The following is a 27,069-nucleotide window of genomic DNA, read 5'->3' on the forward strand; positions in this document are numbered from 1 at the left end:
GTCAGATTGACTTTTGTCTGATACCTCTATTAGCAGGTCACCAGATCCTAGTTTTTTCGCTTTGTAGTTTGCCCCAATGATGGCCTTCAGAGAATTGGCAATCAGAAAGACTGACAGTTCATTTACTGGTTGAGATTCGGTTACAGAGTGCAAGACAAGAAATTTCGGAAAGTTCTCAGTTGGTGTACTGATTTTTTGCGTCACTTCGGTGCGACTCCTTTTCGGGGGTCGATCAGGTATTTTTAAAGGTAGTTTTTCCATGCAGTATGGATTGTTTTAAGGGGTCCTAATATATGTCGCCTCTGGTTCACCCTTATACGCAGAGGAAGATCCCGGAGCCCCTCGCCTGGTGGACAGGCGAGGAGCCCATCGGCCGAGGCTTGACCATGGCCTCGACCGCCACCGTTCAAGGTTTCTTCCCTTCACCTCTCAACCTATCGCCACGGTACGGATTACAGCTTCGGTATGGGGGCTCAGGGTCCGTGGTGGCACCAAGCACCAACACCTAGTTTACACAAGGTGCCCTTGCGGGGGACTTCGATGAATGTGGTGGCTCTGAGTGGCGATCGTTCATGCAGCTCTTCCCTCTTCCTCATGCTTTGTCCCATGAGCACGAAAAGGTCACATGGCGCCTCAGAAGCTTCTTTTGTAGGCAAAAAAAAAGTTTATAGTATAGGCCGTAATATAAATGTCCTTCTTGAGAGTCCGTTGAAGAACGTCCAAAAAACCACTGTATCACGGCAATATACAAAGCAATGATCTATAGTTTCTAGCTGCTGACACAGGCGACAGTCTACTGACCATGGCACAAAAGTCTCTTTTGCAAGGAGCCAGGTTTTGACAGGCAAGGTTGATGTGTGAAGTGAGGACTGGGAACATTTGAAACATTTTTGCATGTTATGCCATGATCATATTCATAGGATTGGGACCTCATATTTCGAAGTGTACAGGCTATTGCTGCCGCTCTAACAATTACAATTTCTTGACCATTGCAGCTTGCTGCCTTCTCTCACGACTTGTAACTAATGTTCTGGATGCCTATGCGCACTATTTTGTGCGCAGGAATCATTTTAACATGTTGCCTTTGGAATCGCTGGTAAATGTAACAGCGCCGGCTCTTCGGTGGTGCTCTGCTACTGTGGCCGTAATTCTCGCTGAACAAGTAGCTGTAGCCCAAACCTCCAAGGAAAAAAGTGTGACCAAGCTTCAATGCTTGGTCACACTTTGCATTTGACTCAGTTGAAACCTCGGCGGTGATGCAGGCATTGCGAAATCAGGGGGTAGACGAGCCGTACGTGAAAGTGCTGGAAGATATATATAGTGGCTGCACAGCAACCATAGTTCTACATAAAGAAAGAAACAAAATTCCCATAAAGAAAGGTGTTAGGCAAGGAGACACAATCTCCCCAGTACTATTCACGGCATGTTTAGAGGAAGTATTCAGAGACTTGGAATGGGAGCAGTTAGGGATAAGGGTAGATGGAGAATACCTCAGTAATCTGCGATTTGCTGATGACATTGCCTTGCTAAGCAACTCGGGGGATGAACTGCAAATAATGATTGATGACCTAGACAGGAAAAGTAGAAAGGTAGGCTTGAAAATCAATATGCAGAAGACTAAGGTAATGTTCAACAGCCTCGGGAAGGAACAGGAGTTTACATTAGGTAGCGAAATACTGGAAGTAGTAGGCGAATATATCTACTTAGGACAGGTAGTAACCGCAGATCCGGATCATGAAAAGGAAATAACAAGAAGAATAAGATTGGGATGGGGCGCGTTTGGCAAGCACTCGCAGATTATGACTAGCAGCTTACCGGTATCGCTCAAGAGGAAAGTATACAACAGTTGCATCTTGCCTGTACTCACCTATGGGGCTGAAACGTGGAGGCTAACCAAGAGAGTTCTACTTAAGTTGAGGACAGCCCAGAGGGCTATGGAACGAAAAATGGTAGGGGTAACATTAAGAGATAGAAAGCGTGCAGAGTGGGTCAGAGAAATAACTCAAGTTAACGACATTCTAGTGGAAATTAAGAAGAAGAAATGGACATGGGCAGGACATGTAGTGCAAAGAGAGGATAACCGATGGTCGCTGAGGGTAACAAACTGGATTCCAAGGGAAGGAAAGCGTAGCAGGGGGCGGCAGAAAGTTAGGTGGGCGGATGAGATTAAGAAGTTCGCAGGGGTCAAGTGGATGCAGCTAGCACAGAACCGGGTTAAGTGGAGAGATATGGGAGAGGCCTTCGCCCTGCAGTGGGTATAATCAGGCTGATGATGATGATGATGATGATGAAGCTTCAATACCGGCAAGCGCAGCAGCGAGGACATTATTTTGCTGGTAAATAGATTTCCATTATATGTAAACATTTCTGAAACTGATGCAATGGCCGAGGGCTCGGATAATTTATACGCATAACAAGAGGTCAGAAGCTTCAGAAACACGCAAAATATCAAGCATTACAAGCACTGTATGTTTTTTTCTGTCATGGCCCATCGCTCGGTAAACTACTCTCTTCCTTGCTTTATTTTTTTCTTTCTGCTGTTTATACTGGGCCGCGCTGTACGCTACTCTCTGTAATGCGTAGGCCCTGTTTGGAGCCTGCATTGAACATTTTGGCTGTAAACATTATGTCAGAGTGCCATCAAGATCAGCTGTGAAGTTTGATATGCATGGTAGCACACATTATTCAATTCCAGTATTGGTTGCACGACATCATTAGTGTGTCATGAGATATCGGAGGCGCGGCGATTGGAGTCTCTTACGAAGCGCTCGAAACGACCTACCGAAACATGAAAACTGGCAACAATATACTGCTTTTGTTTTCTTACAGGTGCGCCACAATTTCGCAGCAGAAAGCGCCTACTTGAACCATATTTTCCATATGCGCCCCGATGGTCGATTGCGAGTACGCTGTTGCCAGGTTGGCCCCTGAGGGATGCTAACCGGAACCAGTGCGGCCCCAGAACACATGCAGCGCTTCGCGGATGCCAGTGACACACCCAGCGTCAAAAAGCTAATCCCAGCGTTTTTCTCCCATCGTACCAGGGCAACAAGTGTCTTCCCGCCACTGCTTCAGTGAATATCGCAGACCTCCAGCATACCCAGCAGATCCAGTGCGAAACAAGCGTGAAACATTTACTGGTTTCGCACTGGAAGACGCTGGAAGACGCTGATTTTTGCTAGGTTCAAAATATGGGGCTGGAACATGCAGTCCCGAATCATCGGTCTCACCATTCTCGAGAGAACCGAAAACACTCTACACCACTATCAAGAATACACCGAGTACTCGGTTCGCAAGCAGCAAGGCAGTCAACAAGCAAACACCTCAACGGGTTTCGTCCCTTCTCTACTAGGCAGGGCGTTAGGGGCGCCTGAATCTGCTCCCACAAATGCATCTAATTTCGGCTAATAAAAACATATGCAGCTTTGCAAATTGCCGTTTTACATGCCAGATCCACATTTCGATGCCAGTAGACGCTGATGAGTGGCATTCGCTCCGTCGATGCTGCGTCGTTTGCGGCAGTATCTGGTGCGTATACATACGACGAGACCCAGATAGTCCCTTTAGCCTACCGCAACCGCTTTTGTAACGTCGCAGAGAGCTGTGACGGCTGCGATCTACATGCAGCGCAGCGCAGGATGCATATCGGCAACGTCTCGGGCCCTCACGACTACGTCACGACAGCTCGACCAATCGCAGGCGGCGGCGCGGCCCGCGGTGTGTCTCGAGTTGCCGGCTGTGCCGGTCGCATGTTTTAACTAAAAAAACGACAATTGACACTTGTTTCTGTTTAAATTTATTTAGACAGTCGAGTTCGCGTAGTGAGAAACTGTTATAAGCTATAAAATTGCGATTGCTGCAAGAAGTGCTGCAGTGTCCTTTTAAAGGTATACTGAATAAAAAAATTGCCGCCGAGATTTCCAGCGGAGATTGTAGCTATCGCATTGGGAGCGACCAAAACAATCCACTTTATGAACAGAAATGACCGGAAAGTAAGTATTTTAATGAATATTTCTTAAATCGCCGCACCTAGCGGGCTCCTGTACCACTATAAAACTGGGAAACAGCTATCAAGAAATTTATATATTCATTCATGCTTTTACTATTTCTTACACATCAGAGTTGTAAGGGTGGCTTTTCTTCGTGGCTGCAGACAACACATAGCTAACATCTATACCAAGAGTGATATCTTTTCTTTTTTTTTCATTTTTCATGCCTACTGTGGCCTGTCTATAAACATGTGTGACTTCAGATTTCAGTTTGGTGCATGTTTCACTGCTTTTCCTTTCCTGGTTGGTGTCGAATGTGCCTGGGGACAAGGTACCTGTACTGGCAACAGTAAACCACCAGGTAAGGAAATTACATGTTTACCGCTCTTATACTTGTGCTGACAGAAATACGCTGGGAAAAGGCCATAATACCCAGATTAACTGTTTTTACATTTTGTTTTGTGTTTGTTGCTATGCCATCTCATTTAAGAACTGGGAAAGACTGGTCAAGAATATGTTTTTCTATCTATTCTTTGTAGGAAGTTTATGCATTCATGTTTTTACTGTTGCTTTTGCCAGGTGCTTGGATATGCATGGAGATAACCGCTTATTTCACCGCATTTACCATACAACATATATTAAAACACTACTTGGCTAGTGATCAAACTGTAGGGACTAAAGCGGCTCATTGTATGGCACATACAACATCAGCCTACAGTCGCTCGTACCAGAGAAAGCATAGAGGATTATTTATTTTGTTTAACAATATCGATAATAATGAGTCGTTTGATACTCCAAATGCACTAGTTTGTGTCTTCTACGATCTGCCATTTCTTCTAGAATATTTGTGGCTTTACTGAACGGTTCAAAGCCGATTTTCTTTAAATGTGGTGTCACGTAACACCCCTTTGAATCTTTTAGTCTAATGAAAAGTGAAATTGTGATTTCGCACTCCATATTTTTTTGTAGGCAATCTGTGAACAAAAGTTTTTATTAGGCACCAAAAAGTGGCAGTGGAGTGATTTTTGTAACTGAAGATGCATTTGTTTTTCATCGTTTTTCAAAACATGGTAAATTGGTGAGCAATAAGAGGCCTAATCAGTTTGTCATAACATGTATACCTTGGAAAAATATTTATAGTAATTGTTAGCTCAACTGCCTGATGACTGATAAATATCCTCCCAAGAAATATTAAGGAAACTTGCCTTTTTCTTAAGGGCACTGTAAAGTGTAGATTTTATCTTTTTTTTTGCTACATATTTATCTTTGCATGAATGCAGAGGGTAATGCTTTTCTCTGTTCCATGCAGGTTCACCTCGGCAAGGGAGTGTACATCCCAGTAGAGAGATGGCAGTGGCTCCTGACACGGCCCAAGGATTCTCTGTTTTGCAAAGAAACAGTGAAGGCGCTTTGCCTGTGTTAGAGCTCAAAAATAGGAGTGTGACAGGGGCCCCATGTCGCCGCTTTCTGAACGCGGACTCCATTCAGCCTCCGAAAAAAGCCCTGACCCCACACAAGTTGGCAGCTGTAACAAGTAAGTGTTTGAACATTGACCTAACTATCTTTTTTCCAGTCATTTTCATGTTGTTTTAAGCAGCACAACATCCTTCACATTTGTGGAGAATAAGAATTCCTTCATATTGTTTTGGTGTTTCTTGACGGATTTCAACAACTCATTTGTTTGCTTTGCAGATGGATTTGCTGCATATATTAGCAGGAATGCAAGTGATCAGCTGCCTCCAAGCAAGCGCATTCAGAAAATGAATAGATATATTGCAGAAATGCTAAAAGACATGAACAGATGAAAAATCGAATCATGTATCATCATCATCATCATCAGCCTGATTATACCCACTGCAGGGCGAAGGCCTCTCCCATATTTCTCCACTTAACCCGGTTTTGCGCTAGCTGCATCACTTGACCCCTGCGAACTTCTTAATCTCATCCGCCCACCTAACTTTCTGCCGCCCCCTACTACGCTTTCCTTCCCTTGGAATCCAGTTTGTTACCCTCAGCGACCATCGGTTATCCTCTCTTCGCACTACATGTCCTGCCCATGCCCATTTCTTCTCCTTAATTTCCACTAGAATGTCGGTAACTTGAGTTATTTCTCTGACCCACTCTCCACGCTTTCTATCTCTTAACGTTACCCCTACCATTTTTCGTTCCATAACCCTCTGGGTTGTCCTCAACTTAAGCAGAACTCTCTTGGTTAGCCTCCACGTTTCAGCCCCATAGGTGAGTACAGGCAAGATGCAACTGTTGTATACTTTCCTCTTGAGCGATACCGGTAAGCTGCTAGTCATAATCTGCGAGTGCTCGCCAAATGCGCTCCATCCCAATCTTATTCTTCTTGTTATTTCCTTTTCATGGTCCGGATCTGCGGTTACTACCTGTCCTAAGTACACATATTCGCCTACTACTTCCAGTATTTCGCTACCTAACGTAAACTGCTGTTCTTTCCCGAGGCTGTTGAACATTACCTTAGTCTTCTGCATATTGATTCTCAAGCCTACCTTTCTACTTTTTCTGTCTAGGTCATCAATCATTATTTGCAGTTCAACCCCCGAGTTGCTGAGCAAGGCAATGTCATCAGCAAATCGCAGATTACTGAGGTATTCTCCATCCACCCTTAGCCCTAACTGCTCCCATTCCAAGTCTCTGAATACTTCCTCTAAACAAGCTGTGAATAGTACTGGGGAGATTGTGTCTCCTTGCCTAACACCTTTCTTTATGGGAATTTTGTTACTTTCTTTATGCAGAACTATGGTTGCTGTGCAGCCACTATATATATCTTCAAGAACTTTCACGTACGGCTCGTCTACCCCCTGATTTCGCAATGCCTGCATCACCGCTGAGCTTTCAACTGAGTCAAATGCTTTTTCGTAATCAATGAATGCTATGTATAAGGGCTGGTTATATTCCGAGCATTTTGCTATCACCTGATTGATGGTATGGATATGGTCGATAGTAGAGTACCGTTTCCGAAACCCTGCTTGATCCTTTGCTTGATTGCAGTCTAAGGTTGTCCTGATTCTATTAGCGATTACCTTAGTAAATACCTTATACGTAACAGACAGTAAGCTGATTGGTCTGTAATTTTTAAGGTCCTTAGAGTCGCCTTTCTTGTGAATGAGGATAATGTTTGCATTCTTCCATGGTTCCGGTACCGTCGATGACGCCAGGCACTGCGTATACAGAGTGGCCAGTTTTTCTAGCACGATATCCCCCCCGTCCTTCAGCAAATCTGTAGTTATCTGATCCTCTCCAGCTGATTTCCCCCTTTTCATAGTTTCTAGTGCTTTCTTGACCTCGTCCTTCGTCACTGGTGGAACGTCTGACTGTTTTTCCCTACCGCCAATCTCATTACGGTCCTGACTACTTTGGCTACTGTAGAGATCTGTGTAAAACTCCTCGGCTACTTTGACTATCTTGTCCATATTAGTGATGACGTTGCCCGCCCTGTCCCTTATCGCATACATCTGGTTTTTGCCTATGCCTTATTTCTTCTTTACCGCTTTAAGGCTTCCCCCGTTTTTTACAGCATGCTCAATTTTCTCCATGTTATACTTCCTTATATCGGCCACCTTGCGCTTATTGATTAGCTTTGATATCTCGGCTAATTCAATCTGGTCTGTTGGATTGGAAGCTTTCATACTCTGGCGTTTCTTAATCAAATCTTTAGTCTCCTTAGACAGCTTACCGGTATCCTCTCTAACTATCCTACCGCCTACTTCTACCGCGCACTCAGTAATGATATCTCTGAAATTATTGTTCCTTGCCTCTAGGGTAATGTCGCCATCCTCAGTTAGAGCTGAATACCTATTCTGTAGCGAGATCCTGAACTCTTCTGCCCTCCCCCTCACCGCTAATTCGTTGATGGGTTTCTTTCTTACTAATCTATTGCGTTCCTTCTTCAGATTTAGGCTAATTCGGGACCTCACCATCCTGTGGTCACTGCATCGCACTTTCCCGATTACCTCTACATCCTGCACAATGGCGGGGGTTGAACACATTATGAAGTCGATTTCATTTTTAGTCTCTCCGTTAGGACTTTTCCATGTCCATTTCCGGTTCTTCCGTTTGCTGAAGAAGGTATTCATGATTCGTAAGTTATTGCGCTCTGCAAACTCAACTAGTAACTCCCCCCTACTATTCCTAGAACCAATGCCATAGTCACCTACTGCCTTGTCTCCTGCCTGTTTTTTCCCTACCTTGGCATTGAAGTCGCCCATTAGTACAGTATACTGCGTCTTTACTTTTCGCATTGCCAATTCTACATCTTCATAGAAGCTTTCAACTGTCTGGTCATCATAACTACATGTAGGTGCATAGGCCTGTACAACCTTCAGTTTATACCGCTTATTAAGCCTAATTACGATGCCCGCAACCCTCTCATTAATACTATAGAATTCATCTATATTGCCAGCTATATACTTATTGACAAGGAAACCTACTCCTAGTTGTCGCCTTTCTGATAAACCTCGATAACACAGTACATGCCCATCCTTCAGGACAGTATATGCCTCATTCGGCCTCCTAACCTCACTAAGCCCTATGACATCCCATTGCATGCCCTCCAGTTCCTCTAACAGCACTGCTAAACTAGCTTCACCAGCTAGGGTTCTAGCATTAAACGTTGCCAGGGTCAATTTCCAATGGCGGCCTGTCCAGCGGAGCCAGGCTTTCTTAGCACCCCCTGCTGCGTCACAGGTCTGACCGCCGCCGTGGTCAGTTGTTCCGCAGCCGCTGGTGACTGAGGGCCGGGGTTTTATGGAGCTTATCATAGGAGGTTGTGGCCGATTACTGCACCAGGGTGGCCAACTCCTGTTCTGGTGAGGGAGTGCGTTGCCGGAGGTGTTCACCGGCATCAGGTCGCACCCCAAACCTGTGTATACAATTCCATCGACACACGGATTTTTTTTTTCTTTTTTCATCCGGTGGAGAATTGCGGGGCACCGGGATTTGAACCCCGGTCCTCTTGCACGCGAGGCGGATGTTCTACCGCTACGCCACCGCTGGCACCGCTGAATCATGTATATTGGAAGACAAATAAATAATGCCGATATGGCAGTTATTACCAACATTCTCTTATTGGATAATGTAGAACACCTGAAAAGGAATTATATGGCCATGGATTCCAAATCACCTATCCTGCTCAAATCACCCATAATGCCCGTATTGCACAAAATGCCTGTATCGCCCATCGCCCATAATGCCCATATTGCACATATCACCCATATCGCCCATATCGCACATATTGCACATATCACTCGTACTCCCCATATGTCAGCATACCACATATCCCCCATATCCAATAATATCGTATGTTCAAAATTCATATGGGAGATTTTCAGTAGGTCCTGCACTCAGCTACTGGTCGCAAAATAAACCCAACCCTAGTATCTTTAAGGGCGGCTTTTATTAAAAGCTGGTAAAGAAGGTGGCACTGAAAGGGAGCGAACCTGCACCTCTGGGAAAAGGATAAGCTCAGAGCACTTGTTATAGCACGACCTGTAAAGTGCTGGTGTAACCGCGTGAAGCGCAATATAGCGTCCAAAAAGTATGGTTCGTACGTATTCGTGATTTATTACATCGATTTCACGAATGCGATGATCAAGCATACCAACAAAAGCTACAACACAGCCAGCACCGGCCAACATATATGTAACCAATGTTCAGACGAGAGCTCGCGTGCGAAGGTTTCGCGGGAAACAGTGTAGTGCGACACCGACGGTAAAGTCCATTCACGGCGCATCAGTCGTTTGCATGCCCCGACCTCAGTTCTAGAACCGTCAAGCGCTCTGAAAGGGAAGAAAAGCAGGCCATAATCGCTCAACAGGATTTAGCGCTGGCCACGCGTAGAAAGAGAAGACGACGCATTTACAAAACTAGGAAGCATCCTACCACATAGTAATGACAGCGAAGCAACTTGCATGCAAGACGATAACTTTGCAACCACACTATTGAGGCAAGCGAGCTAACTTTGTACCATTTCCGGGAGCACCATCGCAGACAGCGCAGGACAACAGCGATTAGAAACTCGTTCGTGGCATCCTGCACCTAAAAAAGCCTGCAGTGGCACCAATGCCGATGAAACATTAAGAGTCATGCACAAAAAAAGAAAAGAATTGCATTTATTGAAAGCCTAATTGCTTTATAAAACAATGTGTCAAAACGTTTATTATTCTTATGATTGTGTATAGCTTTTTAATTTGTAGTTTTACTAGTTAGTGTTTGACCTTCCTGTACTGCAGTCGCACTAAACCACTTTTGGTCTCAGCCTTTGCCACCAGTGGACTTCTGCCTTAACCTACCCTTGAGGGCAACATTTTCAATCAACAACCGCTGCTGCAAAGACTAAAGAACATGCAGATGTACAGGCTGTCCAAAGTAATTTTAGCCAAGGGTTTAAAATAAATCATTTGAGGCAGGCCAGGGAAACCAGTTCCATAGAGCTGCCATACGTCTTGCGCACTAGTTTCAAAGTTTTGTTCTTCGATTTATCATTTAGATATTAAGGTTTTTCTCAATGATTAAATATTGACTTCAGAAAATAAATGTGATTTGTGAAGTTGGAAAGCACCTTAAGAAACCCCCATTCTATTTATTTCAGATAAAGAAAGCATCATATATGTTTTTTTTTATCTCTAAATAAAGCCCGTTAAATACAAAAAGATTGCCGACGATTACTGTACTTCCTAATGCGGAATTTGAGCGCAGCTCAGCAGCTGTTTCACTTTTTCGATAGATTGAGGAAAAGATTTCGAGCAAGATATGTATGTACAATTAAAAATTTAAATTTTATTTTTTACTGATATTCATTGAAGAAACACTCCACTGTGATGGACTGTGATGAAGAAAGCCTCGCGTTCGGAGAAATGAAGAGAGAAATTAAGTTATCGGGAGGTCGCAGAAGGCAGCGCGTGGGCCCCTAGGAACGTTGCGCGGCGAAGAGATAGCAGCGACTGACTGATGCCGCTGACACCGCTAGCGAGTCAAGTCAACCTTGCTCTGCATTCCAGCTTGGGATGCACGCAGCGTGATCCGCTGATGCCGAGCGAGCCGGCGCTTCGCCAACCAGCAGGAACTCCGGAGCCGTGGAGGCAGAGGAGGGCAGCAGCCCCCCCCCCCGCCACCATTTATTCAGACAGGGCAGCGCCGCTCCCCTCTCACCGTTTCACTTTCCGACAGTTCACACAAAAATGAGAATTTTGACAAGCACAAAATTCTTTGAAAAGAATGTTCTGAGCAAGTTAGGATGCCGCGCCAACAGAAATTACTGTTATAACTGTCAACTACTATCAAAGTACTGTCCCAAGCACAACCATTACTGTCAAAACAAAAATATTTTACTCACTGATCATTTTCACCGGAACTGAAATATACCGCGGGCAAACTACTTTAAACCACATGGTGATCGTTGGCGTGTATGCTCAAGTTTTGTTTGATGTTTCAAATTCATTAGCTGACCTTTTAAGCGCTTCAGTCCTTGCATACATTTCGTTCACTGAGTATTAGGACAGTCTAAAATATTGTGCAAGCGTTTAACCTTTGTTTTGCATATTGCACGGGCAGCACATATTTATGGATAAATTTATTTTGTATTAATTACCCACTGTGTTTTCTGATTTCAAATCCATTCGAGTAAGCTCCATAAAAGAAAAAAAAATTACTGATGATTACGGTACTTCCTAATGCGAAATTTGAGCGCAGCAAATAAGCTGTTTCGCCTTTTCGATAGATTGAGACAAAGAAATCGAGCAACACATGTATGCGCTATCACAGAATTTTTTTATTTTTCACACGTATTCCTTTAACAAAGACTCCACTAACAGTTCTTGACAGTCATGAAGGAAGCTTTGTGGTCGGAGAAATAGACTGATATATGTTCGACTTGGTACACCAATGCTTGATTCTCAAAGACGAGATCTATAGAAGTGCCTCGCGAGGTTGTCACAGCCATGGGACGCGTTACGAGCGAGAGGAACGGGATGTTCTCCCGCATAAGTGTGAAGAAATTCCTGTTTGTCTTTATGTCAACATTAAAGTCCCCAACACTAACATCGGTGTGAATCGATGGACGGTTAATGCGAGTTGCAGGAAGTGCACGACGTCTTTCGTGAGTGCCGTAGGGGCGAAGTAGGCAGCTACTACCAGCAAGCCGTTGGGCAACTTTGCGGCGCACAGTTCGCCAACTTTATGCGACGTGCCAAACATTTCGACTGGTATTGCAGAGAGACCTGTGCGCAAGTAGATAGCGACTCTCGCCGCTCTGTTGTGGTCTCTGCGAGCACCACAGCAGTATAGGAAATCTATGATTTCGAGAGGCTCTTCGGGATCCATCCAGGTTTCAGCAAAGCACAGTACAGAAGAATGGCGCAGAATGTGATCGTGGTGTACGTCCTTGGCATGTGCGGCAAGAGAGCGTACGTTAAGAGCGGAGATCAATAAGTAATGCGGCTGTTCAGTCATGGCGAGGCACTTGGCGGTAAGGGTGTCAAGTTTGTGGGACTGCAACCGACGAAATTCATCGGCTAGCTTTCTGTCCGGATTGGCTTTTCCGTGGTAGAATGTGAAGTCGTTGTCAGCATTGGTCAGGTAGAGTCCGTTGATGTCTGTAGCGCGACTCAGGGCCATGTATACCAACTTCTGTGGATGATTCTTGGCGTAGGAGTACACGACTTCATCATATGTGCCACCCTGGGATTTATGAATAGTAATGGCGCTCGCCTGCACAACGGGAAGCTGGCATCTTCTTACCGATACCTTCGTCTTCTTGTCGATAACGCAGGTGACGGTACGCCTTTCAATCGGTATCCAGTTGGGTTGAATGTTTCTGTTGAGCTTGCGTAACTGGTGGAATATTGCGGCCGCTACGGTTCCGATCGCAAGTTTGGAGCCAAGCTCCCCGAACTGCAACCATATGCGTAGCGGTTTCCCATGGGTGTCGTTTTCGATGCATTTCAGTGTTCCCACCGATCCATTAACAAGGCCATCGGAAACATCCACGTTGAGGGTGATCATGTAAGGCTTGCCAACGCAGAGCATTATATTTGCTGGCAAATTTCCTATTTCGGCCTTGGGTAACGTTTCGACCTTACGCATGGCCTCTGTTTGCTCTTGCATAGACCTACACCCAACGATTGTATCCTGTGCCGTGCATGGTACAGCATTATCCTGTGCTACTATGGCCTTTGTTGTGTTGTAGTAATCAGATTCCTTGTTGGAGTAGAACAAGCGTATGCCATCGGGGCAAGAAGCTTCTGCTTCCTGCTGTGGAACGAACCGACTCTCGATAAGTTCGATTTCCTCGGGGTCTAATTCGACACCATCTCCAATTTTGGTAAGCAACGTGGAGAACCTGAGATTGTTTTGTCGTACCACTTTAATGAGTGCGAAGTAGGCGAGATGGTGCCACGCGATTTCTGTGTTAAACACGTCGTCTGTTTTGACGCGCTTGAACACCTCAGCTGCACGAACGGGGGGAAGCTGACGCAGGTCCCCACAGAGAATGACGTCCAACCCTCCTAAGGGCTGCAGATATTTGCAGGTGATGGAGCGGAGCCGCGAGTCGATTCTGTGAAGTATATCAGCAGACATCATGCTAACTTCGTCGATAATCACGCAACTGACATTCCTGAAAGCATAGCGGGAGGTGTTCAACTCGTTGTCCCTGAGTCCGCTGTCTGTCTTGAGGCTAAGCTTGAACGCTGCGTGCACAGTTACTCCGCCTAGTGCCACCGCCGCCTTTCCTGTTGTAGCGCAAGCCACATATGCGTTTAGATTGTATGGGCCAGCAGGGTTACAGCACCTGTTGTAGAGGTCCATGATCAGGCGCAGTACAAATGTTTTGCCGCATCCAGTCACTCCCGTGAAGAATATTTGCAGTGGTGGAGAGTCCGGAGTTGTCAATCGGTGTAGGACTTCTCGGACGATCTCGTACTGCTCATCATTTGTCTTCCGCATGGTGTCCAGGTACCGATCTCTGCTCATGACGTCTCGGCGCGTGCACACGACGGGGCATTGTTTAAACGGGGCATTGGACTCGACTGCGCCAATGTCTAGGAGATCAGAGTCGTCGTTCTCCATGGCTGCCGGGTGCACGGTCACGTCGGAAATCTCAGAAGCCATCTCCCGTTCCTCGTTATTGGGTCGTATCAGGGAATTACATACAGCACGGAGGTCTTCAGTATTTACATCACTCTGGTAGCGTGATTTGTGCTCCCGAATGACGTCAGTGTTTTCCTCGTATAGCCGCTCGAACCAATTTTGGTCTAAGATGTCCACCTCCTTACAAAACGGAAACAAGAGAAGGACATGTTCTCTCTTGAAGTTAACTGTATCGTCGATGGAGTAACCGCGGTAGCGAAGTATCACTCGGTGAACTCTCTTCTTGCAGGTGTAGATGTTGTAGTCTGTAGCGAACTCTGCCAGAGTGACGGCTTCCAATTCAGGCGCGCGGTCTTCGTAGCGCTCGATCATAGTCCTTTTCCAAACGTCCGTGCTAGATTCGTCCAAGCGTTCCTCCTCCACTTGAGCGTTAGACTTCCGGATGCGCGTCCTTTCCTCAGGCCAGGCAGTGTTTACAAAGACAATTTTGCGACTGGCCTGCGACATGTCCTGCTTGAGCAAACATCAGGCGGCCTCCTGTGCTGAGAGCTCGATCGCATTGAGCATCTTCACGCCCAAGTGTCTCAGTACCTGCGTGTAATCCATGTCCCCCTTTGACAATTTCTTGCACCGCACGGTTCAGATTGGACATACCTCGATTGGCCTTATTTACATACTCTAACGCGTACCTGTCGAGCACGATCTGAAGATCCAAGTTTGAATCTAGCCACCCATGGGTTAAAGTAATTAACCCGCTTTTGCTGCACGGTACGGGGTAGCATGACGGTGGGACGAGGTGTACCTGCTCGGAGAACCGAAATGTACTGCTCCCTGTCCGTGATGCCGTGATGTTCCCAGAACTGCTGTAGTGAATCATAGATGGTCGTTTCCAAAGCCTGGTGCATGGCTTGGTACTTGATTTGGAGCATCTCGATGTGTTTCTTCTGCGCCTCACTCTCCACACTCGGGAAAGGCACTACGACCATGGGTTCATCAATGGGCATGAAAGGGACGTTAAAGCGGCACTTGGTGCTGTTGCGCTTGTAGCAGGTGTGGGTGTGTTGGTGCACCTGCGTGCGCTCCCGCTTCAAGTACGTGGTGCCCAGCGAAAGCAGAGTAGTGGCCATTTCCAGAGTTCGGGGCATGTGCTTGGAGAGTTCCTCATCGGGGGTATTATCAAGGCAGAGAAGAATGTGCGCGTGTGCCGACCCGCGATGCTGAAATTCGATGAGTTTAAAGTAGTCGACCACTACGTATGGTCTGAAGGGGGATATCCGGGTATTCTGGAGTATGTTTAGAATGATGCGCACCAGGCGGTCGAAGTAGATGGCACAGACTACGGGATCGTCATTTACTGACTGGGCACGATAAATGCTGTTCATTTCCTCTACGGCAACTGCAGTCTCATCAGATTGTAAACGAAGTCGCTGAAGCAACACTAACAGCTCGGGCCAGTGCAATTCCGAGGCAGACAGTGTGAGGAACGCCGTAGGCTTACCCAGTTGGCGGATCATGGCAAAGAGGTCTTTCTTGCGCCTGGCCCAGTACTGCACGGTATTGGGTATGCCATGCATAAAAGCCATGTCATGTTCTACCGCTTCCTGAATGAAGTCCTTGTCGAGTAGCTGTTGTTTCGTTAGGGTTTCCACCGCTCTGACGTTGCGGAAGGCCACAGACATGTCGCTGGCTACTCGGTGCCCAAACACTTTCATGGCCATGTACAGTACGTGTTGTGGGGTGGCACCTCGACGATCAGACCTGCGGATCTCGCTCATGGCGTGGGTGAAGACGGTTGGTTTGGCACTGGCGTCTACTCGGCGTGGTTCACCGAGGTAAATCTGTGGGAATGAGAGCTCCTCCGCATGTTCGTCGTAAATGATGCTCAGGGGCTTCTTTCCCTCACCGGGAGCAATGACGAGAAACTTGTCTTCATCCCATATCAAGGTGTGCTGAGCCAACGTCATGGCTGTGGCCGCCTAGATGGGATCGTTGAGGTCCGCGCATTCCGGGAGCGACTCAATTTCGTCCTGCTTGTCCACTTCAAGTGATATCACCCAAACGGGCAAAGTCGCACTTGATGTTGTAGTGCTTGTATAGGGTGCTATCGCAAAGCACCTTGAGCCACGGCAGCAAATCACATTTTCTCACTGCCCCCGCAAAGTACGTCGTCTTCGCGAGAATACGCCGCTTCAGATGCACATTGAGAGTGCGGTCTTGTTTGATGGCACGGGGCAACAATGTAACCATCTCGTCCACGTCAACGCAAACGTTCACAACTGGACCCTTAATGCCATATTGGCCTCCGCCGTGCATCAGTCGTCGCACTTGCATGAATGGGATTCGCGGAGATACGAGTCTTACACTCACCGCATTAAGTTGTGGAAGGTGCGCTGGCCTCGAGGGATATTTGTAACCGTTTGTTGTCGAAAAATGAGGAATGTCACCTTTCCGCACAGATTGCATGCATGAAGAACACAGTCTGAATTGACACAAGTCCGAGTTGGGAAACGCACACTGGAGATTCTCACGGCAGGTATCCGGAAGCGGTTTCACGTCATTTTGGAACCAGAGCCGATCACACACTGAACACACACTTCCAAACGGATTGTCTCTAAACTGTCGCCGGAAAGCATTTGTTGCACCCTGACTTTGCGAGCCTTTGTTTGCGTTTGGCCTCGGCCTCGGCCGCGCGAACGGTAGAGTCTTCTCGGCGACGGCGATTAGCTTCTGCTTCAGCCTCGCTTACTGCAGGTTGCTCTCGACGGCGGCGATGAGCCTCCGCTTCGGCGGTGCAAACGGCAGGGTATTCTGGACGGCAGCGATGAGCTTCTGCTTCAGCCTCGCTTACTGCTGGTTGATCTCGATGGCGGATGAGCCTCGGCCTCGGCCGCGCGAACGGTAGAGTCTTCTCGACGGCGGCGATGAGCTTCTGCTTCAGCCTCGCTTACTGCTGGTTGCTCTCGATGGCGGCGATGCGCTTCCGCTTCGGCGGCGCGAACGGCAGGGTCTTCTCGGCGGCGGCGCTTAGTCTCTGCTTCGGCGACGTGTACTCCTGGATCATCTCGACGGCGGCGACGGTAAGCTTCTGCTTCGGCGGCACGCACCTCTGGATTCTGGCGGCGACGGCGCTGGGCCTCTGCTCTGGCAGCTCGTTTAGCAGCAGCAGCAGCAGCAGCAGCAGCAGCAGCAGCAGCAGCAGCAGCAGCAGCAGCAGCAGCAGCAGCAGCAGCAGCAGCAGCAGCAGCAGCAGCAGCAGCAGCAGCAGCAGCAGCAGCAGCAGCAGCAGCAGCAGCAGCAGCAGCAGCAGCAGCAGCAGCAGCAGCAGCAGCAGCAGCAGCAGCAGCAGCAGCAGCAGCAGCAGCAGCAGCAGCAGCAGCAGCAGCAGCAGCAGCAGCAGCAGCAGCAGCAGCAGCAGCAGCAGCAGCAGCAGCAGCAGCAGCAGCAGCAGCAGCAGCAGCAGCAGCAGCAGCAGCAGCAGCAGCAGCAGCAGCAGCAGCAGCAGCAGCAGCAGCAGCAGCAGCAGCAGCAGCAGCAGCAGCAGCAGCAGCAGCAGCAGCAGCAGCAGCAGCAGCAGCAGCAGCAGCAGCAGCAGCAGCAGCAGCAGCAGCAGCAGCAGCAGCAGCAGCAGCAGCAGCAGCAGCAGCAGCAGCAGCAGCAGCAGCAGCAGCAGCAGCAGCAGCAGCAGCAGCAGCAGCAGCAGCAGCAGCAGCAGCAGCAGCAGCAGCAGCAGCAGCAGCAGCAGCAGCAGCAGCAGCAGCAGCAGCAGCAGCAGCAGCAGCAGCAGCAGCAGCAGCAGCAGCAGCAGCAGCAGCAGCAGCAGCAGCAGCAGCAGCAGCAGCAGCAGCAGCAGCAGCAGCAGCAGCAGCAGCAGCAGCAGCAGCAGCAGCAGCAGCAGCAGCAGCAGCAGCAGCAGCAGCAGCAGCAGCAGCAGCAGCAGCAGCAGCAGCAGCAGCAGCAGCAGCAGCAGCAGCAGCAGCAGCAGCAGCAGCAGCAGCAGCAGCAGCAGCAGCAGCAGCAGCAGCAGCAGCAGCAGCAGCAGCAGCAGCAGCAGCAGCAGCAGCAGCAGCAGCAGCAGCAGCAGCAGCAGCAGCAGCAGCAGCAGCAGCAGCAGCAGCAGCAGCAGCAGCAGCAGCAGCAGCAGCAGCAGCAGCAGCAGCAGCAGCAGCAGCAGCAGCAGCAGCAGCAGCAGCAGCAGCAGCAGCAGCAGCAGCAGCAGCAGCAGCAGCAGCAGCAGCAGCAGCAGCAGCAGCAGCAGCAGCAGCAGCAGCAGCAGCAGCAGCAGCAGCAGCAGCAGCAGCAGCAGCAGCAGCAGCAGCAGCAGCAGCAGCAGCAGCAGCAGCAGCAGCAGCAGCAGCAGCAGCAGCAGCAGCAGCAGCAGCAGCAGCAGCAGCAGCAGCAGCAGCAGCAGCAGCAGCAGCAGCAGCAGCAGCAGCAGCAGCAGCAGCAGCAGCAGCAGCAGCAGCAGCAGCAGCAGCAGCAGCAGCAGCAGCAGCAGCAGCAGCAGCAGCAGCAGCAGCAGCAGCAGCAGCAGCAGCAGCAGCAGCAGCAGCAGCAGCAGCAGCAGCAGCAGCAGCAGCAGCAGCAGCAGCAGCAGCAGCAGCAGCAGCAGCAGCAGCAGCAGCAGCAGCAGCAGCAGCAGCAGCAGCAGCAGCAGCAGCAGCAGCAGCAGCAGCAGCAGCAGCAGCAGCAGCAGCAGCAGCAGCAGCAGCAGCAGCAGCAGCAGCAGCAGCAGCAGCAGCAGCAGCAGCAGCAGCAGCAGCAGCAGCAGCAGCAGCAGCAGCAGCAGCAGCAGCAGCAGCAGCAGCAGCAGCAGCAGCAGCAGCAGCAGCAGCAGCAGCAGCAGCAGCAGCAGCAGCAGCAGCAGCAGCAGCAGCAGCAGCAGCAGCAGCAGCAGCAGCAGCAGCAGCAGCAGCAGCAGCAGCAGCAGCAGCAGCAGCAGCAGCAGCAGCAGCAGCAGCAGCAGCAGCAGCAGCAGCAGCAGCAGCAGCAGCAGCAGCAGCAGCAGCAGCAGCAGCAGCAGCAGCAGCAGCAGCAGCAGCAGCAGCAGCAGCAGCAGCAGCAGCAGCAGCAGCAGCTGAGGGTTGTAAGTAATTAAAATAAAAATAAGAAAATAAAATTCCGGCACTTCTGATGATCTGCTGAGAACGGATTTTATACCGTTCATAACCATATGCAAAAGTAGTGCCCCCCCCCCCCAAAAAAAAACAGAGATTGAAGAATTTGATGTTGCGCTTTACTACAGCTTCTTCAGCGAATAATGTTTTCGAAAATTTAAGCTACAGTAAACCGTTCTACAACTGACTTGGCATGCAGGCAGTGAAAAAAATTACAAGAATGCTTGTCCTGTGGTTGCGCACCACGAAACAGGCACGTTTGTGTTTCGTTTATTTACTTCGATATTTCTCTCTACCGTGTGTCGGGCCGGACTTTTCCGCGCGTACTAATAGGCGTTCCAGTACCCGATAACGTTCACCGGACGTATGCGTACAAGTTCATTTTTCACTTCTGCATGTTGCTCAAACCTTTCGTTTTTAATCGTTATGCGAACTCAGACTAAGAATTTTTATGAATACACGTGTTCTGTGTCATGCTCCCTCCTCTCCAAACGCTTTTGAGCAACCGTCTACAGCGGAAGCAAAGCATAATTACCACCTTATCCAGAACGAGCACGTGAGAACGGTACGCGGTATGCATTCCAATATTGACCGCTGCTGTTTGCACTCTGTGCTCTACGGGATACAAAAGGTCATAGCATTTTCAATTTACTCCAAGTAGATGCGTCTTTGGGGACGCACTGGCACTCGGTGCGCTATAGCGTGTCTCAATGCCCTCTCTTGTTCGGTAGCTGAGCGCGTCACCTCGCACGGCTGTGTACTACATTCGGATCACCTGGTTCAAGCGGAGATACGTCTTTTATACATGACTAGTGATTCAATCAAACACCAAAAGAAAAGTATCTTTGGCGGTTATATTTACTTGCTCATTGGGCCGTCTGCAAAAATTCGAAAGTGGTAGTCTGTATAGTTTGCAGAGCGAGAACCCTTTTATCACGACGGCATGGGCAATTCTGGGGCAGATATCAGGAGCAGCGCTCATAATCTCTACGCACAATTCCATGCGCCTTTTTTCCCACGTTTTCGCCGTGTGTTGCAGTCTCAATAAAAGGACCTCTATGAAACCACTGTTTAGAAATTAGAACACAAATACTGGTTGTTGTACCACGAATGCCCCATATGGAAGACACCCGTCCACAACACCCCACGTTGTTATATCACCTTCGCAAATCTCCGTAACGATTTCCCGGTGCCACAATCCTCGAATGTCCAAAGCCCTGTATCAGAATCTCTGTGCAAGAAGCACCTGGTACTCTCATTCTATAATAATAGAGTAGATCGTTGAGCTAGCTGGTGTAACATGTGCGGGTTGAGATCAATATAGTTGCCAGTGCAGCGCTTTGCTTGTGTCTGTGTGTGCCTCTTCTGTCGATGAGCCGATGAATGGATAAAAATACAGAAAGGGCGCTTTGAGAGGCGACTGAACATTCGGCTATTTTCTAGGCTCTTTCCAAGCGCTTTCTCACAGCGCATGTGGACACTGTACATCACAGTGGGTATTCCCGGCAATCCCAGCGCGACAGGGATATGCGATAGGACGGTCGGCGGGGGAAGGGGGGGGGGGGTCGTCGGCAGCGGGAGGGGATGCGGCTCGTAGACAGTATTTTGCTCTTGCACATGGATTGGCACGGGCCGACGCGTCGACGTAGTACATAGCGAATCAAGCAACAGATGCTATCTATTGCCATAGTTCATGACGTCGTGATTCCTGTACTTCTTTTCCTGAATAAATTTAGTTGGTATTTGTTTTACAATGCTTTATTAATGTCATCCTGTGTGATCGACTGTTAGGCTACGCTAAGCTCTGAATATCGTGTGACAATATTTGCAGTGTTCCAAGTTGGTCTTCTCATTGCAGTGCAGTGCTCGTAGTCTATAAGGCGCTTGGTGTAACCCCGAAAAATCTGACAAAGTTCTTATGGCCACGGAGTAGTGCGTGCACCCGTGAGCGAACGATGGTGAGCCTTTGATTGTATTTCGAGCAGAAGACCTCCATGCCCCGACTGCTCCTTGCCAGACAGTCCCGCGTAGTGCCGCCCCGCGTGCGTTACTAAGGAATGCGTTCAATCATCCTCCTCCCTCTTGCTGGCATCCAGGGTTGCTGTGTTTAGTGCTCTGAGCGTTTTTTTTTTAGGTGACAATACATGACACGCACGCTCGTGCAAGCACTGCTTATGCGTGCACGTGTTTTGCGCCCAGGTGCACTGTCGTTTATGCCGGGGCTATTCGCTCGCACAAAGGTCCTGAACATGGTCATGGCATACCATTTGCGCCCCTGCATTGTGTGCTAACAGTGGACGATCACTTGCAGTGCTAAGCGGCCAACCTTCACGTGCAATCGCTGAGGGGCTTCGCACCATTTTGTGCTTTTCTGAATATACTTCTGGCCCTGTACTTTCTCCCTCACGAATTCATATTTCACTTGGCGCTTCAGGCTCGGATAGCAAGTGGCATGGCTAGCAAAAAAAGAACCGAATACGCAGAATCTTCGGGTAAATTTACATGTCTCGGGCGTGCTTTTCGGCTGGCGACAAATGTGCAAATTTATCAAAATGAAGACATGCCTTGACAGATTGCAGGTTACTTGGACGACATGTTCCCAGTCCACCTACCTCTTTCAGGCGAGCTCATCTCAGATGCGTACAGTAAAACAGTAGAACACTGCCCTGCATTCTGGCTGATAAAGTGAGGTTCTTCAGCCGTGCGCGCTGGTAGCCAGTGGCATTTCTCGCAAAATATAGAGATTATGTGTTTGACAGTGAGTGCTACGGATGTCGCCACGTTATGCTGCATGGTGGGCTGGCAAAGGCTCCCACGGGACATCACACATATGATCCATCGTTTAGATGTAATGTGCGTCATTCGACTCTTAAATATTGGTCGAAAAATGAATACGCCAGTGGACCACAGGAAATAGTTAGTTTCGGCCGGCGGTATCCAGCGGTTGTCTCGTTCACATCTTTGTTGGTGCGTGCTAGGTTCCCTAGAGCTTGCAGTGGCACACGTGCGCCTGTTCGAAGAGCACCGTTTTGAATATAGCTTCTCAGCCGCTACAAGAAACTCGACTGCAAAAGGACGACGTCGCACAAGGAGTACAGATGAAAAAAAAATCCTTTACGATAGGCCGATGGGTATGTTTCGCTGGGCTAGATTCGCCAATACTCGCGGACATCAGAAATGTAGCTTGCAGGAGATGTGTGTACACGTATACCGGTTTTCCGGACCACTCCTGCTCGCGCTCGCTCGTCCACAGGGGTGGGGACAATAGCGGCCGTCTCGCCAACATGTCTAGGTTTGTACATCTTGGGCAAGCTAAATCTCTCTATTGTGCCTGTAATGATAGGGCTAGGCAGGAAGGAGAACAGACTAGCTCATTCAGCTCCCTCTTCATCCCACTGCACCCCTTGTGCGAACATTACATACATCAGCAGGGAGACAAAGGCATACATGCTTCCCTTTCCTACCTAGCTGTGAATTGTTTTCTTCCTGTGTTATGCATACATCAGGGTTCGAGTTTAGTATTACTACAACATAACTGAAATGACTTACTCCTCACATGAAATATTTCGGTAGAGGCAGCAACAGAATGCTCCATTCACTTCCGGCAATGTTTGTTTCTATAAGCAAAACATAGCACATAACTTGGGGAAGCCATTAATTGCAACATCTGCTGAATTCGTAAACACGACCTTGAAGAGACACCACTGCGCATTGCATGATGGTCGCCAGCAAGGAAATAAGTGGACACAGGTACATCACGTGCGAGATTTTTGTATTAGAAAGTGGAAAAAAAGCTAGTGCACACAAATACATTTATCTGCTCTCCGTACTTCTCAATCATTCACGTTACATTATGTAGGCGAAGTGACCCGACAACGTAAACAGACTAAGTAAGACATGAAAATCCGTCTGATGCTGAAATGAGCGTGGGCAGTAATGTTGCAGATGCATAAAATGTACAACTCAAGAGCCATTGGCGTATGAAAAAATCCAATCTTCCACTGTAAAGGTGAGGTGATAGACTAGTATTCTGTGCTGCCACATTACAAGAAAGCACACCATGCATGGTGAAACAAAGGAATGTGGGGGGCAATGATGCAATGCTTGCTTCAATGTGTCATCAGTTTGCCATGAGAGAACTTGACTGCAAACAGGTGAATCCTAATGAATATGCAGCGATAACAAAAAAGGCATGGTGAGCAAATTATAGTGCTATTAGATGAATATGATTTCCAAGGCGTATGCAACAAGCTGGCCACTCTCAAAGGATGGGAGAGAAAACAAGAAAATAATGGGCATGTAAAAAGAGGACCTCGTGTCAAACGCAATTCAGCTCGTTTGGAATAAAAAACACAACATAAGATACTGAACATATGCTGCCTTGCAATCTAGAATAAAAGCAAAATCTAGAATAATCTACAATAAAAGCAAAGCGGACGGAGCGAAACTGCGGGTTCATTATGCGAGTGGGTTCATTATGCGAGTAAGTAAAGCATGCGAGTAATTACGGTACGTGCATGAAGATAACAACACTACAAAATGGGACGAAGAATGAAAAAGCAGGCTTACCTCATACGGCTCTAGCGCTCAGATCTGAGGTGCGCCCGTTGCTTCCGCGATGTTCTGCAAGCCGGTTGGCGACTCCCACTCATGGCTTTACAATAATACTGCCGTCGTAGTGATTCAAGCCAGGCGACAATACTCACCGCACCTCGCACTAACACTCACCTCACAAACAACAATGCAAATGTCAACAAGCAAAACGCAAATGAAAAACGCTTCACAGCACAAAAGTAGTTATGCCGCGGATAGATGACTGGCTTCAATACTTTGAAGGAGTGTAGTCACGCGCGCCTCTCCTGGCAATTGAATGAACTCACACTTTTGTTGCTTTTACCTAGAAGGCGCTAGCAGTAAAAAACCTTTAATGACCGAATACAGGTGCAAATACTAATTATCACCATGGTTTGTGCTTCTTATTTTAACTTTATTTTACAGTAATACAATATATAAAAAAAGTCAACTCAAACAAGGCTCATGTTGTTGAGTATGACGGCCTTCTCGACTGAATGTCGTATAGGAAAAATTGATTATATTTGAAGGCTCAGTATAATCGTGCTAATTGTATAAAGCGCAATTCACGCTTATATGGACCAATAACTACTATTCTAGTTTCGCCATGCATGATTCCTAGGCTGTAGAATGAGTGGTTTTTCTGGTCAAGGTATGCGATGTAAGGCAGTATTACGGAAATCTTCAAATTGGAAAGGTAATAAAAAACGAACTAGCGAATAAATTTCGATGAAACTTCGTACACTGAACTATTATAATGTGCGCCCGAAGTGGCAAACATTTTACTGCTGTGCACGTTGATAAAGCACAGATATTCGTGCTCAAAATAGCCAAAGTTTACCATATTTAAAAGGCTGCCGATCAAATACTGATTAAATTAAAAGAATTTTGCTTCATAAAAGCTGAGATAAATACCCATTCTATGTGTAGGCCAAAGGAAACTGTTCTAAGTGCAGCAGTTTCTTCAGCAAATTAATCCGAAGTAGGGTATATCAACGACGATAGCGAATTTGTCATCTGCAATACCATCTCTCATACAGTTGACAACGTTGGCACACTAAAGCAGCGCACATCATTTGACAGAGCGCATATTAAGCTTCCGAATGTTGCCTACCATTGTGATGTTCGAAAAAGAACAGCGCGCAGAATGCTCACGCAAGCATTGCCTTAGATGGCACATTCGCGCTGCCAGAGTGGGACACCCGCCTTTGTGACATGCGCTTGGTAAGGTGCATTTCGACATGTGCAAAAATTCTTCACATCGAGTCTTAGCATGTCTGCTTATGTCATCATGCCACAATGTAAATTATTACAGCAGGTTTTTATCAAGGTAGCTTATACCTCATTGTGACTTATGCCTCACCTCGAAAGCTACAGTTGCTTCGACAGTGCATTTCACACGATTGACACAAAAGTTTTGTTCATTAGTATAGAGCTTTAGATGCATGGATTGCTATACTATTTAATGCAGTTGAATTTGGCCTTTGAAATATTACATTTATATTGTATTGTATGCTGTCACTTGCCCAGGATTTTAGTTCAATATGTGCTATGCTTTCCAATTTAGGGCACATACTCAATGGTGCTCATGGCAGTTGTTGACAGCACTAAAAGTACATCCTCGTTGATGTCGGTGCAGAAGGCCGGCTCTGTGATGGTGGAACTTTAAGAAATGTGACTTTGGTCGCGACCTTAATGATGGCATTCTTACATCCCTAGGTTTGGGAAACTGCCCAAGTCATGAACAGTTGCACCGCATGCCTTCGTCGGTGACGAGGCATTCCAGCTGCCCATTAATTTCATGCGGCCGTACCCGTCAAGGTGCCTAAATTAGCAGAAGCGGATCTTCAATTACAGAATTAACAGAGCAAGGTATAAATTAGCATTGTTTGATCTTACTTTATGAAGCATAATTGTAATCAGGTTATAGAAAGAGGTGTAATTTGCAAATTTCTCACTTTATCAAAACTTGAAATTAGATATTTTTCAATAGTATCCGTGGTTAGTCCCCAAGCATCTGTGCAAAAGTAATTAGAATAATTATTGTAAAAACCAGCGTCCTCCAGCATCTTCCAGTGTGAAGCCAGTATGGTTTTCACACTGCTTTTGGCTGGGGATGCTAGAAATCGGACACTGATAGAAAATGCTGGCAAAGCAGCGTGCACATGCTGGAGCCACGCTTGTCCTAGTATCATTTTGGAAATGGTTGGAAGGTTTGAAACTGGAAGCCTAGACATATGTAAAATGAAAAATGTGGTCTCGGTAAGCATTGTTTGAACTCATTGCACACCTGGATAAAGAATGAAGACAGCTTCCTTTCGAGCATTTAGGTCGGAAAGTTGGACTTTCATAAGAAACCACAGGCTTCCAACAAGACCTTCACATTAGTGAGCATGCCCTTGCACCAGCCAAGTTGAAACAGCAGAACAAAAAACTACAAAAGAACAGCCTTTTTTTAAGGTATAGCACCAGGACGCTGGCACCACTGGTGCTGGCTCTTGCCAGTGGGTTAGAAGCCAGAAGTTCGAATAAATGTATTTTTATAGTATCATATTCCCTTGACTGTATCTGTATACGCCTGTCTGCATGTATTTAAATATATGTTTGCTGAACATGGTAAGCTTTTCACTGTACTATGGGCTGAATTGGTCTTCTTTTTTTGAGAAGGTGTGCTGAAAATGCTTTCAGCATAACTGCAGCAAGGTGGCGAGTACTATTGCGGACTATCCCACGGCGCCTCGAGAATGTTGACTATGTTGTCAAAGCCGCTTGTGTATTGCACAACTTCCTAACTGTGAGACATCCTCGAGCGTACTTGTTCACAGACAGAGAGGACGCATTTGGGAACGCATCCAAGGGGCATTTGGGGGTGGTTCGAAGCCCCGGAACTTCTCACTTGCTCCAACCCATGCCAGAAACCACCATTCTGATGCCGCTGCAGCCAAAGATTTGCTTGCTGCCTACTTCTACAGCGCTGTTGGCGAAGTCTCCTGGCAGTGGCAACAACCAGGAGTCTCGATGGATGCTGCATTGAAACGAGTGCCAAACGAGTAGCCTCATGCGTGCTAACAAAGGTAACATGCTTAAGCATATAAAGATGTACTACTCTAACTTGTGCCTTCTACTTACAGGCTTTGCTATTTGGGAACTCAGTTGTGGTAGTGCAGTCGAGCCCACTTTGTTATGGTTACAAAGTATTACCTGTTTCCTATAGCAAAATCTGTTCACTACAATGATTTCTTGTTGCATTATTGCTAACAGCAGACAACACCAACTGGAGC

General features: G+C 47.6%; 2 pseudogenes; both read right to left on the bottom strand.

Annotated features, from left to right (window-relative positions):
• Positions 1 to 11,774: 11,774 nt before the first annotated feature.
• LOC146188332 (uncharacterized) lies at positions 11,775 to 13,040 on the bottom strand (annotated as a pseudogene).
• Positions 13,041 to 16,473: 3,433 nt separating this feature from the next.
• On the bottom strand, positions 16,474 to 17,326 carry LOC146188333 (uncharacterized; annotated as a pseudogene).
• Between the last annotated feature and the right edge of the window lie 9,743 nt (positions 17,327 to 27,069).

Source organism: Amblyomma maculatum, chromosome 5, assembly GCF_055883805.1.
Source record: "Amblyomma maculatum isolate TAMU_Amacu chromosome 5, ASM5588380v1, whole genome shotgun sequence".
In the NCBI taxonomy this organism is placed as follows: Eukaryota; Metazoa; Arthropoda; class Arachnida; order Ixodida; family Ixodidae; genus Amblyomma; species Amblyomma maculatum.